This window comes from Schistocerca gregaria, chromosome 7, assembly GCF_023897955.1.
Source record: "Schistocerca gregaria isolate iqSchGreg1 chromosome 7, iqSchGreg1.2, whole genome shotgun sequence".
NCBI lineage: Eukaryota > Metazoa > Arthropoda > Insecta > Orthoptera > Acrididae > Schistocerca > Schistocerca gregaria.
The window spans coordinates 265,920,251-265,937,329 of NC_064926.1; positions in this window are offsets into that span (position 1 = coordinate 265,920,251).

The following is a 17,079-nucleotide window of genomic DNA, read 5'->3' on the forward strand; positions in this document are numbered from 1 at the left end:
ACACTGTACTAGTGCCGACATTGTGCATGCTCTGTTGCCTGTGTCTATGTGCCTGTGGTTCTGTCAGTGTGATCATGTGATGTATCTGACCCCAGGAATGTGTCAATAAAGTTTCCCCTTCCTGGGACAATGAATTCACGGTGTACTTATTTCAATTTCCAGGAGTGTATAATATTCAAGAATCTCTCAAAAACCACATTCTAAGCTATTTCCTTCGTGGATGAACTACGTTTCCTTAATATTCTTGCCCGCATCTCGTGGTCGTGCTGTAGCGTTCTCGCTTCCCTCGCCTGGGTTCCCGGGTTCGATTCCCGGCGGGGTCAGGGATTTTCTCCGCCTTGTGATGGCTGGGTGTTGTGTGATGTCCTTAGGTTAGTTAGGTTTAGTTAATTCTAAGTTCTAGTGGACTGATGACCATAGATGTTAAGTCCCATAGTGCTCAGAGCCATTTGAACCTTAATATTCTTGCTACGAATCTCAGTCTGGCATCCGATTTTCCTACCATTTGTTTAGTGCGTTCATTCCGCTTTAGGTCGCTTTGTATAGTTACTCCTACGTATTTTACGGTAGATACTATTTCCAGCAAAATATGGAATTTATTTGATTTCTTCTTATTTTTTTAAAAAAAGTTTAACAATATCGCACCTTTCAATACTTACAGACTTAAAAGTAATTAAAAAAAGGCCCGCCATGAAGTCCTCTCCGGTGCCAACCTCTTCATCTCAGAATAGTACTTCCACCCCACGTCCTCAATTATTTGTTGCATGTATTCCAACATCTGGCTTTTCCTGCAATCGTCTCTAGTACCATGGAGCTTACTCTCTGACGTCTTAACAGATGTCCTACCAAGCTATCACTTCTTCTGGTCAATGGTTTCCATACTTTCCTTTTCTCACCAAATCCGCGGAGAACCTAATTTTTTACGTTATCGGTACACCTATTTTCCATCATTACTCTCTATCACCCCATCTCTTCTGTTCTGGTTTCCCGACAGAACATGTTTCACAACCACACAGTGCTGTGCTCCAAATGTACATTCTCAGATATTTGTTCCTCAAAGTAGGACCAGACTTCTCTTGGCCAGGAATGCCTTCTTGCCAGTGCTAGTCTGCTTTTATGTCCTACTTGCTCTGTCCATCTGGGTTCTTCTGTTGCCTAGGTAGCAAAAGTCCATTACTTGATCTACTTCGCGAGCACCAATCCTGATGTGTAAGTTTCTCGCTGTTCTCACTTCTGCTATTTCTAATTGCTTTCGTCTTCCTTCGATTTACTCTCAGTCCATATTCTGTACTCATTACACTGTTCATTCCATGAAGCGTATCCTGTAATTCTTCATCACTGTCACTGATGATAGCAATGTCATAATCGAATCTTATATTTTATATCCTGTCACTTTGAATTTAAATTCCACTCTTGAAACCTTCTTTTAGTTCCGTGATTGCTTCTTCTATGAATAGACTGAAGAGTTCGGCCGAAAGACTGCAACCCTGTCTTACACTCTTTTTAATCCGAGCACTTAGTTCTCTTTCTTCCACTCTTATTGCTTCCTCTTGTGCATGTTTTATCTTACCCGTCTTTCCCTACAGTTTAACCCTATTTTTCTCACAATTTTGAGGTTATGACATATAATTTTGAAATATTATTAATTTAGAATTTTTTTAAAAAATTACAACATTCTTGCATTTAAGAGGCAACGGCCTTGCCGCAGTGGATACACCGGTTCCCGTGAGATCACCAAAGTTAAGCGCTGTTGGGCTTGGCCGACACTTGGATGGGTCACCATCCAGGCCGCCATGCGCTGTTGCCATTTTACGGGGTGCACTCAGCCTCGTGTTGCCAATTGAGGAGCTACTCGACCGAACTGTAGCAGCTCCGGTCAAAGAAAATCATCTTAACGACCGAGAGATCGGTGTGCTGACCACACGCCCCTTCTATCCGCATCCTCACCTGAGGATGACACTGCGGTCGGATGATCCCGATGGGGCACTCGTGGCCCTAAGACGGAGTGCTTGCATTTAAGAAGGTTAAATAAAAGATAACAGGGAAGTACATAGACTTGTGTTACAGATCTCACCATCTACGTATTTCGGATGCAAGGGCTCGGCCTATCATTGAGCCTGTCACATTCGATAAAATATATCTTCAACATTCATTTGATAAATTTATGTGTACCGACGAGTGTTTCAATTACCCTCATACTATATTCAGAAATGGCTCAAACGGCCCTAAGCACTGTGAGACTTAACATCTGAGGTCATCAGTCCCCTAGACGTAGATCTACTTAAAACTGACAAAGCTAAAGACATCATACATCGATGCCCGAGGCAGGATTCGAACCTGCGGCCATAGCAGCAGCGCGGTTCCGGACTAAGGCGCCTAGAGCCTCTCGGCCACAGCGGCCAGCTATTATATTCGTTACAAGTCATATTTAGTTTACACAAGGTCTAACTGGCACATTATTTATGTACCTTTGACTGTCTGAATCCACGTGTCATGTATAAAACAGCTGATCGATTTTTGTGTTCCTTAAATTTGTCTTATCTTATTGTAGCTCCATATGTTAATCTCACTCTCTCTTTCAGCACCTGAGCCTTTGTCTGTCATTCCAATTATCTTGGCCGGCCGGAGTGGCCGAGCGGTTCTAGGCGCTACAGTCTGGAACCGCGCTACCGCTACGGTCGCAGGTTCGAATCCTGCCTCGTGCATGGACGTGTGTGATGCCCTTAGGTTAGTGAGGTTTAAGTAGTTCAAAGTTCTAGGGGACTGATCACCTTAGAAGTTAAGTCCCTTAGTGCTCAGAGTCATTTGAACCAATTATCGTGTTGCCGCAATTGTGTGTTTGCCCTTATTCGAGAATTTCATGTGTTCTTGTTTGTATACTTCGCGTAAGGTACGTGACACAGTATCGATTATGTCATTCAGTATGCTCCGTTTGTCCCCCTGTCGTAGTATTTGTCATATGTTGTCATACTTAATTTTCATGTAAGCTTATATATTTAATTATTCACTACTTAATAGAAATCAGCGTAAATCACGTGATGGTTGTCGTTCGACACGGGAAGAGTCTTTAGCCGGTCATTTGTACCGGATGGTTTAGAATCGCGTCCTCACTGGCCCCGCAGCGGCGCACACAGAGCGGACGCCCCCTTCCCCCCCCCCCCCCCCCTCCCCCGGGCTCCATCCTCCTGCACCTGTCCCCACCCACTCATCGGCAAGTGGTGCTTCATCAGCGCTGGCGCCGTCGGCTGGAGTAGCGACGAGCGCTGCCGTCATAAACTGCACCAACTTACTGCGAGCAGCTACGTTTACGAGTACAGCCGGCTCTGTGCTCGCCCATCCCTCAACACGGCGGCCTACTCAGCTCAACAACCACGTTCTCACGCTTTACCGCCTGTCGCACTACGGGAAACAGTCGTTCTCGTATCGTCAGCTGAGTGGCCTACGGAACACAATATAGCACGGTCTCTGTTCTTCTTCATTCCGGGATACACTACTTCTGGCACATCAGATTGGTGAAGTGACCAACTTATTTTTGAACAATTATGTTAGTAACGTCATTACATGGCCCGCCCGGTTGACCGTGCGGCTTTCCGAGCGCTAAGGAGCGCCTGGTCCCCGGCACGAATCCGCCCGGCGGATCTGTGTCGAGGTCCGGTGAACCGGCCAGTCTGTGGATGGTTTTTAGGTGGTTTTCCATCTGCCTCGGCGAATGCGGGCTGGTTCCCCTTATTCCGCCTCAGTTACACTGTGTCGGCGATTGCTGCGCAAACAAGTCCTCCACGTACGCGTACACCACCATTACTCTACCACTCAAATATAGGAGTTACAGTAGTTTCGTGTGAGACGTTCCCTGGGGGGTCCACCGGGGGCCGAACCGCACAATAACCCTGGGTTCGGTGTTGGACGGCGGAGGGGTGAAGTGGACTGCGGTAGTCGTCGTGGTGTCATGGACCACTGCGGCTGCGGCGGGGACGGAGCCTCTCCGTCGTTTCTGGGTCCCCGGTGAACATACAATACAATACAATACAATACAACACAACGTCATTACAGAAAAATGATCAGTGCCCAGTTGTGAAATTGTCTCCTTCAAGATAAGGTAAACGTAAAACTGCCGTCAACCCAAAGCTTGGCTTGAACGTCACAGTGCTTATTTATTTGTGTCACAGTGCTATCAGTCATAATTATATTTCTCGTCTGGTGTGAGAGGTTTCCTGGGGGTTCCACGGGGGGCCGAACCGCACATTAACGCTGGGTTCGGTGTGGGGCGGCGGAGGGGTGAAGTGGACTGCGGTAGTCGTCGTGGGGTTGTGGACCACTGTGGCTGCGGCGGGGACGGAGACTCTCCGTCGTTTCTAGGCCCCCGGTTAACATACAGTACAATACAATACAATACAATACAATACAATACAACAGAACGACATTACAGAAAAATGGTATCATTGACCAGTTTAAAAATTGTCCTCTTCAAGATAAGGTAAAGGTAAAACTGCCATCAACCCAAAGCTTGATTCCAACGCCACACTGCTTAATTATTTGTATTAAAGTGCTATCAGTCATATTTACATTTCCTTTCTGTTAAACGTAACATAACACTACAAGTTTTGAGCAACTTTTGCTCGTCTACAGACGTTAAATTGCCAGGTACAGGGTATTAGGTGATTAGGTGCAGATATTGTAATCATTGGTACATTAATGTGTTCCCACTTCATTGGGTTACTTGTGTTTTCTCTACGTCTAACCGTTTTCCTACAAAATACGTCACATAATTTATGACGTGATGTTTTGTGCACGGACGTAACTGGACGAATAAGTGGACTACGCCTGTCAGTGTAGGGTAATCGATTTGTGTACATGCGTTCACTCTTCAACGCCTGACCAGCTGCCTAAGGGAAAATAAGCATTAATCGATTTCTCTTGACATACGTCCTTGATGGTACTGACCAATCTAAAAATATACTACCTCTAACAGCTATAATTATTAGTCTGCAACCGAAGTAAATACTTATTTCTCTACCGGCCGGTGTGGCCGAGCGGTTCTACGCGCTTCCGTCTGGAACCACGCGACCGCTACGGTCGCAGGTTCGAATCCTGCCTAGGGCATGGGTGTGTGTGATGTCCTTAGGTTAGTTAGGTTTAAGTAGCTCTGAGTTCTAGGGGACTGATAACCTCAGATGTTAAGTCCCATAGTGCTCAGAGCCATTTGAACCATTTCAACTTATTTATCTCAGCTTCTATTTCACAGTTTATGCACCTGCTGTCTTACAGTAAACCATTACTCCTGCCCGATATTACATACTAACATGAGCAGATTCTGCATATAAACTATTATATGTAGAAAGCAAACTAATGCAATGATGCTCTGAATTACTATATAGTTGGATAAATGTAATTATGTAAGCTGGAAGTTTGCTTTATTTCTGTCTACTGGAAGTAATAAAAGATTTGTCTGTTTTATTTGCCCCACATTCTCGCATACCACAGCTCGAATGGCATCTGTCTCCTTTTTCCCGTTTGTTTCTTACAGAAATCAGAAGACGGTAACATTGAAAACGTGATCATGTTTATCACAAGCTTCAAATGCTGGACACAGGCTGTTACCCATTGTACACAATTAGTGGACTCTTCCTTCATATGCAGTGTGTTATGGTAAAGGTACAGTCCTGGTGATAACTGGTACCATTATATGTACACACTTCAGAGTGTTAGCTGTCTTTTTCTTGGTATCTAACAGTATTCCCCGAAAACACATCACGTAATTTACAACCTGGTGTTTTCTGCATGGTCATGACTATTCCACGAGGTGGACTATGCATGGCAGTATAGAGTAACCATTTTGCTTCGTGTGTACACACTTGAATACCTGACCTGCTGTCCAAGAAAAATAAACACCAATGGCTTGCTTGTGCCACATGTATTTGAATGTACTAACCGGCCTAAAAACATTTTGCTCGTAATGCCTATTATTATTAGTGTACGAATGAAGTAAATACTGATGTAACGTTGCTCAGTACACTGTCCTCAGTCGCCAATAAAAGTATCTGCACTTACAGCTGTAATACCCAATATGTTGCTTAACGATAAAATATTTTAATTAATCTAAATAAACACAGAGATATTCTATAATTTTCTTCATATAGGGTACCACATCCATACGTTTTTTGAAAGACATTGGAAGGTTTCCAGCTCTGCTGTTACTTACGCTTATTCGCTTTACTAAAACTCCCACAAATGTCCAATTTCGACATTAGAGGCTATTGTCAAGTGCTATAGGTACCAAAATCTTGCAATATTACTCCTGTATTTAACAGTGGACATAGCAGTTCTGAGAGCGAACACAAGCGTATACTTTAAAAATAGACTGCTTCCTGAATGCAGTAACAGTCATTATCGAAACAAGTGTCTCGCTCTCAATAATATACAATGACCTACTGCATGGTAAAATGTTCGAGAATGACTGTTGCAACATTTAGTAAAAATTATGATTTTAAAGTTGATGCTTATATGCTCGCTCTGAGAACTGCTAAGTCCGCTGTTAAATAACCGAATAATATGCCGACATGTCGACACTTACAGCACCAGCAAAAAAAAGCATGCAAGGCCGAAATTGACCAGTTGTGTGAGTCTCAGTAAAGTAAATACGTGTAAACAATAGCCGTTGTGGAAATTTTACAATTCTTTGGACAGAAATACAACCGCTATAATTTGTGTACTGTTCTGCTGACGATGATGCATTTGGAAGTCGATGTCCAGTTGTATCTGCTGCTATTATTTTGATGTAGAAGTCAACTGAATGTATCTCGTCTATTGAGTGGGACAACACAACCCGTGTGGGATGATTGCAGATAGTTTTGTATCAGCTGATATGGTGAATTATTGCTTTGTTACCACTTTGACGTCTCAGTTATTCACTTACGATTCTTCGTTCCAGAGCTTTATTAGCATTGTATTTTCTTCTGGCACACTACCGATAATTTTATGTAACATCGCGCTACAGAAATAATACTTGCTTGCATGTATTTCATTGCACAACACGGCTTTAAGTGAAGTAAACTTTACTCTCGTGTAACAATATGACAGTCTTGTTGTTTGTGGCTGGGTATCAACTGTCACTTCTTTCACAACGATATTCGTAATACGAATAGTAAGTCGGTCATCTGTGTCGTAATGGCGCGTTTTAAGTCTATTACATTAAATCGGGCTTAAGGCTATTAAGGAATCCTGAGTTTTTAAACACAGTATTCTTAATAGCGCATCATCTGTGGTTTTCGTATTATGGAGTATTATTTTCAGATTGACTTCTATCTTTCAAAATGTATGTGTATCTAATACGTGTAGCTACCGTTGATTTTCTACATTTCTCCAGTCTGTAGCAGACTTCCTCAGTAACTGCTAATGTACAGAAAATAATTAGACAATATAATCTGTAATAAGGGTAGAAATCATGAAAAAATGCATACAAGATACAAAGGGTGAAGTAATCAACAATTGCTACTAAATGAAGCAGAAGTAACAAAAGAGGAAAATCGTGGAAGACAAAAGGTGTATGTACGGCAGAATTATGGCTTACGTTGTACATTGAAGCATAGCTGAAGGTAGAAATATAAAGTTTCTGGAACGGAGTATATATTTTCAAAAGGAGCAGGTAACATTGATTAAGTTCACGGATAGCGTAGGTATCCTTACACGAAGTAAGGGCATGGGAGTTTCGAACGGAACAGGCAGAAAATTCAGGTGTAAATGTGGATTCACGTGAATCTAAGCTGACACTAAAACAGGGAAGAGTAATAAAAAAGTAAACAGCCATTCGCTAGAGATAGAAACCGGGGTTCGTGTGAAACTACTCTGTTTAAGATGCTAGGTTACGATGTAACAAGGAATACTATGAATTATATCGCTTTTGTCGAAGAACGTTATATTCAACTACAAACCATTATTTGCAACAAAAGAGGAATACAATAAAAGAAGAAACTTCAGGAGAATAACACTACGTAAACAGTGGGGAAACCGGAAAAGAAGACCCTAGTAGTGTTCGAAACACGGTGTAAAAATAAGGATGTTGAAAAAATGAGCGAGTACATCACAAAGGAGAAAGAATCGACGAGAGGAAATAAGTCTTTCCAAAATTCTTGCCAGCGGTAGGGACGTACTAGTAGTACAAGTTTTATGCAATCTTATGACTGTATGCTTGCAAGGAGCAAAAGCATGGAAAAAATTCATTCGTTTGGATTCAAATATATATAAAACAATTTCTTTTGTTTCGAATTTGGGATCACATAATATACATTAGTATCGTTTGTACTGCAGCTACTAATGTCATTGTTGTGTATAAAAATATTCTCCCAGAAATACGTATAGGCCTCTCGGTTGGGGACAGTTCCATTAAAATCCATCTAGATGTGCTATTGTGCCTTTTATGATTTCGGTTAAAATACATGCCTAGTGGTTTCTTGTGCGGTGTTTATCAGTTCTGGAAACAGAAAAATAGGCTCTGAGCACTATGGGACTTAACATCTATGGTCATCAGTCCCATAGAACTTAGAACTACTTAAACCTAATTAACCTAAGGACATCACACAACACCCAGTCATCACGAGGCAGAGAAAATCCCTGACCCCGCCGGGAAGGAAACAGAAAGTTGGCTGTAAACAGTATCCTTAGTCATTCTCTATAATCTGTAGTATTAACTGAGAATCTTTAAAATAAATCTGTCTATGGAGCTATCCTCCGCGCACATCGAATATTAGTAGCAGACCCTAAGAAATAAAGCGCAAAGCACATAAAATGGAAGGACCTGCCTCTATTGCACGTTAGTCGTTCATTAAGCAACAGCATTAAGGTGAGTACTTTCTCCGTCAAACCCCGAGTTCCGCACCACCATGATAACTTAATTTAGGACGTCGGTCATTTCGGTACGTATAAGATACATCTCCCCTCTGAAATGTGTTATTAAATTTACCGGATTTACAGGTAATATGAAAATTTAATCCAGTTTCACTTAATTACTGAAATAAAGCACAGCCTCTTTAATTGCGAATAAAGTTTGGTAATGCAGACGAAATCGAATATTGAAGACTATTAAATCTTTAATTTCGAGACTTATTTAACTCAAAGTTTCCATTAAATGGAAATTAAAGGCAAGGAACTTATAACAGACTATCTTTCAATAATGGTCCAATGACCGAAATTCGGTACTCTCGGGCAAAAGCAAAGCTGTGATTAAGTGCAGCAATCACTAATTAAATTTTGCTTTGAGCACCGTAGTTGGGCGCGACTTATGTTATATCCACATATGCAGGGTGTGTCTGAAAGCAATGTAGAAAATTATATGGCTGGTAGACCGAGTCATAACAAGCTTATTACACATGAGAATCCATGTGGGCATCCCTTAGCGTACGGCGCTAGGTGTCGTGTCGTTGAACACCGTCGCTAAGAGGGTAGACACACAACCTGCCCTCCGAACAGTCATGGTAGCAAGTCTGCAGGGCAACGTTCTGAATGTATTTGTGGCATCAAGGTAAAAGAGAAGTCGTGGTGAAGTTTTATAACCTTTATCTAAAAAGAGTTATAAAAAGTCCTCAAAATTACGCCCTCCTGCTAGAACGCACACTCTGCAACGATGCTGGAGTGACTGTCGCCCTCTTTCATACAATCCTGGCAAAATGAATATTGCACCGGAGGCTGCCATAATGCGCAGTATCAGCTATTCATCAGTCTCGATGGACGTTTCATGCCCTCTATGCAACACCAATCAAACATGCATTTGTACAGCCATAGTATTATCCCGCCTGGAATATCCGCAACTATGTCAACTACAGGGTTTATAAATAAAGGTCATAAAACTTCAACCCGACGTATCTTTCATCTTGGTGTCACAAATACACTGAAATCGTTGCCTTGCATACCTGCTACCATGACAATCCGGATGGTATGCTGTGCGCCTACCGTTATGGCTGCGCGCGACCCTGTTCTACGACGCCTACCTCCATAACCTGGGGGATGCGCACATTTGTTGTTGTATAAAATATGCTCGTTATGACCCAGTCTACCAGTCCTCTGATTTTCTACATTCATTTCGTATACATCGTGTATATGAGCACGAATTACTGTAACTTAACTATGGTGGCTGTTCTACGAGACATGCGCTGTGATCTAGGAATAAATGCTCCAGGAATATACAGAGTAAGCCTTTACGTGATGATCAGCGTTTTTCGTGTATCACACCTAAAGGAAATGAAGCTAATATTGGACCAGTATTTTTTCCCTTCTCTTTTTTTTCTTTTTCTCTTTTGTGAAGTAGCCTATCCAGGAAGACCAATTTCAAAGCGTACGACGAACTATCTGAAACGTGGTGAGTACATGCTCACCATTAGTATATTCAATATGTAAACTTGTATGTTGGTGTAAAGTTCAGTTATTTGGAAGTATTCTTAAGATGGACATCTAAAATCCTTGGAAATTGACAAAATAGATTAAAATAGAAAATGGTTCAAATGGCTCTGAGCACTATGGGACTTAACTTCTGAGGTCATCAGTCCCCTAGAACTTAGAACTACTTAAACCCAACTAATCAAAGAACATCACACACATCCATGCCCGAGGCAGGATTTGAACCTGCGACCGTAGCGGTCGCGCGGTTCCACACGGTAGCGCCTAGAAACGCTCGGCCACCTCGGCCGGTAATTAGAATGGAATGCAATATATTGTCCGTAGGTACTGGAAGAGTAACAATAGGAGCTATGTGCTTGCGCAGCCCGTGTATTTTCCTGAAAGCCACATCCCGCAGAAAAACGCAGAAGTAACGCGAGCGATATCTTTATGAATGCACACATGAAGGCAATGAGATATCGAAGAAACAAAGATGACGTATAACCATGCTGGGTAGCCAGGAAATTCAACTTTCGTCCCTGGCCGGAGTGGCCGTGCGGTTCTAGGCGTTACAGTCAGGAGCCGGGCTACCGCTACGGTCGCAGGTTCGAATCTTGCCACGCGCATGAATCAGTGTGATGTCCTTAGGTTAGTTAGGTTTAATTAGTTCTAAGTTCTAGGCGACTGATGACCTCAGCAGTTAACTCGCATAGTGCTCAGAGCCATTTGAACCATTTTGAACCAACTTCCAACTTGAAAAAAAAAGAAGCTAAAGATGCACTCTAAAATCTACTACGAACAGCTTACAGGTGACAACTATTTTTTTTTGGAGAAAAAGCTTTTTGATATCTGTGATTATTTAGTCTCTTTTCAGAGAATGGTCAGCTTTCTCTTCATCACGGAATTTGAATTTGCGAGGTATCCGGCATTTTCATACATCATCTTTCTTACTTCGGCATGTCTTTCATTTAACGTTTACGGGCATGAAGAGCTCACTAATGTTACTTCTTTGTTTGTCTGCGGGACGTGGCCTTCAGGAAGATACACAGGTTGAAAACGCATAGGGCTGTTATTAAGACGCTGTTAGTATCTATCGACAACATTTTGTCGTTGCGCTTTCATCTGTATTACCAACTGCTGGAGATGTGGATGTACACCTTAACAAAATACAGCTGCAAGGAAAGTAAAATGTTAATTCATTCTCTTTATTGCTCTTGTTTATGTTTTATGTCGGTCGCTCTTAGAGGGTTCTTGTATAATAATTGTGAAGATCAAGACTTAACCATCGACAGGGGTAAATTCTAGTGTATTTTACCCTGTAAATAGGTGGCTGAGTCAACATTTTAACAGTTATATTTACAAACACGATGTCATATCGATTACGGATAGAATCAAAGTTACTGCATGCTGAGTTTTTTCGTATGTTCTCCCTTACGTGGTTCTCTTTTTACCGTGGTTGTTTGGCCATTCTCGTTTATATTTTCCATCCATGCAACAATCATATACTCCGCAGGCTTCGGTGTAAGTGCACTGTTTCTTCAGCCATTTTTGTATGCTGATATTGTTAGTCATCTATTTACTGTTTCTCTGTAATCTACTGATATCAAATGTTCATCAACGCATGGATAACTAAATTTTAATTGCGTCTGGGTAGGAATGTACGGAACTGACAATCCTTAACTTCAGCAAAAAAAGAAAAAAAAATTGGTTGTGAAAGTAATCTAAAGAAGCCACATCCATTCGAATCAAGGTCGAGACCTGAGAATTACCCTCGTTGATAATTATTAAATCTGTTATTCCATTGCATGCTGATATAGCGATACTTTCTTTCTTCTTCATCAGCGACGTTTTCAATCATCGATGACACTAAGGTACATCGTTGTATTGGAAAGAAATATTAACAAGGTTAAAACTGACCAGACGGTACGATTACCAGGGTCTTCACTCCATGGTCTGCGGCACTGAACAATTGTCATCTGGAAAATTATTCATGCTTTTAATGAACGATGTGATATTTATTGTTAATCGAATTTTTGCCGATTGTAATGTGCAATATGGCTTACATTCTACTTTAGCGTAGCCCATTGCGTCGTGACTGCGGGGTAGCACATGGATACTCAAGTGAACTCTTTTCCCGCCTCTCGTGGATTGGTCGCAACAGGTCTTAAGGTAGCATTGTCTTTCCCATACACTATCCACAGCTAAGAGAGAGAGACTCCACTGCAGCTTCAAAATAGTTGGGTACCGTTAGTTGCTGCTAACTACCTTTACTGAGGTGACGTGACTCTCAGAGAGGATTTTCGTTATATGAGCAGGGTATTTCTTTCTAATGTTGTGTTGTTCAACTTTAAATACATTTCAGAGAGTTTGTGACTTACGTTCAGTCGATAAGATCAAATCAAGCAGTTATATGTGCAAATATATCGTACAGTAGTTCATTATAGTTATACTGCAAGTGTGTAGCAGGGTATAATTGTGATTGTACTAGTCACTGTGTTAACTGTTGCATCAGACATTACGACGTGGAATAAATTACTAGCCTCCCCTAAAAATTACGTACTCATCACTGAAAAGTAGACTTGCATATCTATAGGGAAAATTCAAAAAGACAATCCAGTAACGGAACCACGAGCGTGAGAGAGCTTCTATGAGACGAGACACAACTTTAAAAGGCGCAATCTGAGCCAACAGAGCTTAGGTGATGTGTATATGATAGTACAAGCCCACTTCCACCCCCGACGTGAACTGCTAGGCTGTCACCATCAGCCACACTATCGTGTATTGAGACATTGAAACCTCTGCAGGACAACGCTGCAGAGGAAGGAAGGTTAAGGTTTTAGCGTCATGTCGACGACGACGTCATCAGAGGCAGAGCACAAGTTAGGGCTAGATAAGGACGAGAAAGGGAATCGCTTGTCTCCATTGCAAGTGAACCATCCGGCATTCGCATCTATCGAATTAGGCATCAACGGAAATCCTGGATCAGTGTGACCAGACCGTAACTGAAACCCAGCCCCTCTCCAATGACAGGGCGATGCCATTACCACTGCACCTCTTCGTACGACGCCAGTGTATTAATGCTGCAGTGTTGAAGTCTCGTGTAAGTGAAATGAGTCTGTAACTACACATTCCGCTATTACATACGAATAGTCTCATTACAGTATTTCAGTATGTACTAGTATTTGTGGGAACCACACACTGCAATCAAGAACTCAGCTCTAGCAGGTAAATACTGGGTATTGCACTTGAAGTTCAGCTGCTCGCAGAGGTCCACTATGGGTTGTAATTATCGTATGGTACCTGAACTAAATAGATATTCTACTGCGTTAAGGCAGAACCGATTTGCGCTGGGAAAAAGAAATTGTTCCTACTTTGGCCTCCAGGTGCAAATCTGGCGCTGTACAGCGTCTCTGGCGCTTATGTTAAATAAATAGTGTAAATGGTGGATGATAATAATATCAGCGTTATGCCTTTTTCACTTGTTTGTCCTTTTCTTGCCACGTCCCGTTCCTAATCCATTACATATCGAAACAACTGTAAGCGTCTCTGGATGCCAAAACTGCAAACCAATTTTTCCTGCGTAAATCGGTTCCGCATTAAGTCATTAGAATATATATCAAGATTCACAGTCATACGATAATTGCATGTCACACTTGACCTCTGTGAGTAGCTGCACTATAGTTATAACCTCCTGGTATACACACCGAGCAAGGTGGCGCTGTGGCTAGTAGACTGGACTCGCATTCGTGAGAATGACGGTTCAATTCCGCGTCTGGCCATCCTGATTTAGGTTTTCCGCGATTTCCCTAAATCACTCTAGGCAAATGCCGGGATGGTTCCTTTGAAAGGGGGATTTTCTTCACCGTCCTTCCCCAATCCGATGACACCGATGACCTCGCTGTTTGGTCTCTTACCCCAGTATACAGTGATGTGAAGTCATGGGAATGCGATATGCACTTCCACAAATGGCGGAACTACCGCGTGCACAAGATGTACGCACACTGATTTTTATTGTCTCCTCTCGTAATATTGCGCATCTGAACAGTTACATACGATTCAAGTACGTAATGGTCTACAGGTGTTGAACCAAACTTCTGAAACAAAAACAAGAGGAGAAAGAGAAATTGAAAGCTAGTAAATATCAACTGGGTGAATGGGTTGGGGGGGGGGGGGGGGAGGGATGTGAGGCTACATCGCCACAGCTTGGCACCCAGTTTAGAAGCTGCAGTCTTGGGTGTAGCTCTTAATTTTCAAATGGGAAACGGGTAGCGTGATGTATCAAACAGATAGTGAATTGCACGAGAGAAGGAATGGTGTCTTTCATCTAAGTATATTCATTCTTCAATGATCAGGCAGGCGTCATGCGCGAAACTGCTGCCCTCTTGAGTGTGGAGCTAAAGCACGACTTGATTGAGCTATTATCATGTGTGCTTTTAATCGCTGGAACGTAAACTGTCGAAGATTATTCGTCTTCATTTTAATATGTGTGTACCTTCCTTGGAACACATTTCTGGCCATACGTCTCAGGGATCGTTTCCTGCAGTTGTCCCCATTTAGCAAAATCACCTTGTCTAATGGGCCTGAACAGCTTCAGAGGCTAATGATGGCTATGACAGGGTCGGATATGCTGCATGTTCGTGGGAGACAGCGCTATCGGCACCTGACGGAGTTGGAAACAAGCCTTCGTTGCAGGTCTCCGTGGCCAGCTTCGTTGGGCACTCAGATGTGACGCTGGCCTGACAGTGGACTTCATCTTAACGTGAGGAAAGTCATGCTTCTCATCAAGCTTCTGATCGACCACGTCTGATCACCGCAAGGGATGATCGCCTTACTGTGCGCCAAGTATGTAACACCTTCAGACCTGTGCCTGCCAGCCGAGAATAAGTAATGTATTCCCTGCAACATTCTGTCTCTTCCCACCACATTATTGTTCAGAGATAAGCAAAAGCCGGCCTAAGGATTTACCGATCCACGCGTCGCCTGCATTTAGAACCACAACACGAACGGTTGCATTTGCACTGATGCTGTGACGGAAGCATGGACTGCTGATATGTGCCATAGCATTGTGTTCAAAGATGAATCGTGGCTCTGCACAATCTCGAACGACCATCGTCGGCGTATATGGTGGCGACCAGGGAGAGGTCAGATTACTCCAATGTGGAGGGACACGGTGGCGTTACTTCTGGCGTCATTGTCTGCAGAGCCATCGATCTTCAGGTCACAGTTGGTAACGATTGACAGCACAGTTATGTCACGGCTATCATGCGACAGTATCGCAGCGCCATTTTTCAAAAGGACAGTGCCCATACACAATGTACGCATCTCTATGAACAGTTTACGAGATGTTGAGCTACTCCCGTAGCCAGCAAGATCTCCACATTTGACCCTGTTAGAACATGTCTGCCACGAACTCGGTGGACGACTCAATCACAATGCTAGTATAAAGGATATCAAGGAGCAGTTACAGTAGTTGCGGACCAGCTTGCCTCTGGAGAGGATACAACGACCTTCCCAACAGATTCTGAGCATACACCCAACCCAGAGGGATACAACGTCATAGTTATAACTGGGCTCATACGGTCAAGTTCTCAGTAAATCTGACTTCATTTTATAATAAATGAATTAACATCACCCACAGCCTCCCAACCCGTCAAGTTTCATTTAGATTCCTCCTCACTTTCTGGGTGTTCCACTTTCTTTGTCCAGCCTTGTATTTCGGTGCATCAGCAAGTCATCGGATTTACTCGCAAACTACAAGTCGAAAGTTCATGATGCTGCCAAGAATATTTGTATCTGTACGGAAGATTGCGTATATCGTATCTGATGCGTCTTGCAAAGTGTTCAGTCATAATTTAATCTTCAATATCTCCTGCTATACGAACTAGGATTTAATATCTATTTTTTCATAGTTACTCTGGTAATTAGAAATTAAAATGCAATTCAATGAAATAATTAGAGAGTAATTTTAAATGAAAATGTAGCAATTTCTTTGTTACAATACACTGAGTTAAAAAACCCATAGGTACACTAAATTTGAAAAACGCAAGGCAGTTGTTACCTCTGCTTTCGAAAACATTTAAGTAAGACTTGCATGGGGGCTTAATTAGAAATATTAATGAATAAATGCAATAATTTTAGTAGCTGTGTGACCGGTTACGAAATCTCGTAACAGGTTGGCCCTGACTAGTATTAGCACGCGATCTGAATGCATAAAACAAAAATAAACAATGACAAGGAATTTCCATTAACACAATTGATTAATTAAGTCCCTTGCAACTATAAAAGCTACGAAACAACAAAGCACAAGTGTAACTGTTCTGTGTGTGGTAGTGTGACTCAACGTACATGTATTTGGCTCGGTTCTTTCTCAATACGACAAATATTTTAAACACCATTTACAATGAACTAATTGAAAAACCAGAAATACTATAACTGCACATAGAAACCAGAATTACAAGTCTAATAAATGAACACGAGCCAGATGCCTTGTTGACTGTACCTGTGAGCAAGAGGCATTGTCATTACAGAAAACTTTAATACCTTTTTACCTCATTATATATTGACGAAAATTTTCCATTACACCAGCATCATAAATCAAAAACCCATCTCCTTTCTCAAATGCACTCTGACAATTGCAACTTTTTCCATCTATACATTACACCCCCGAACAGCATCTACTCTCTCGCTCAACAGAACAACAACTGCCCTACACAT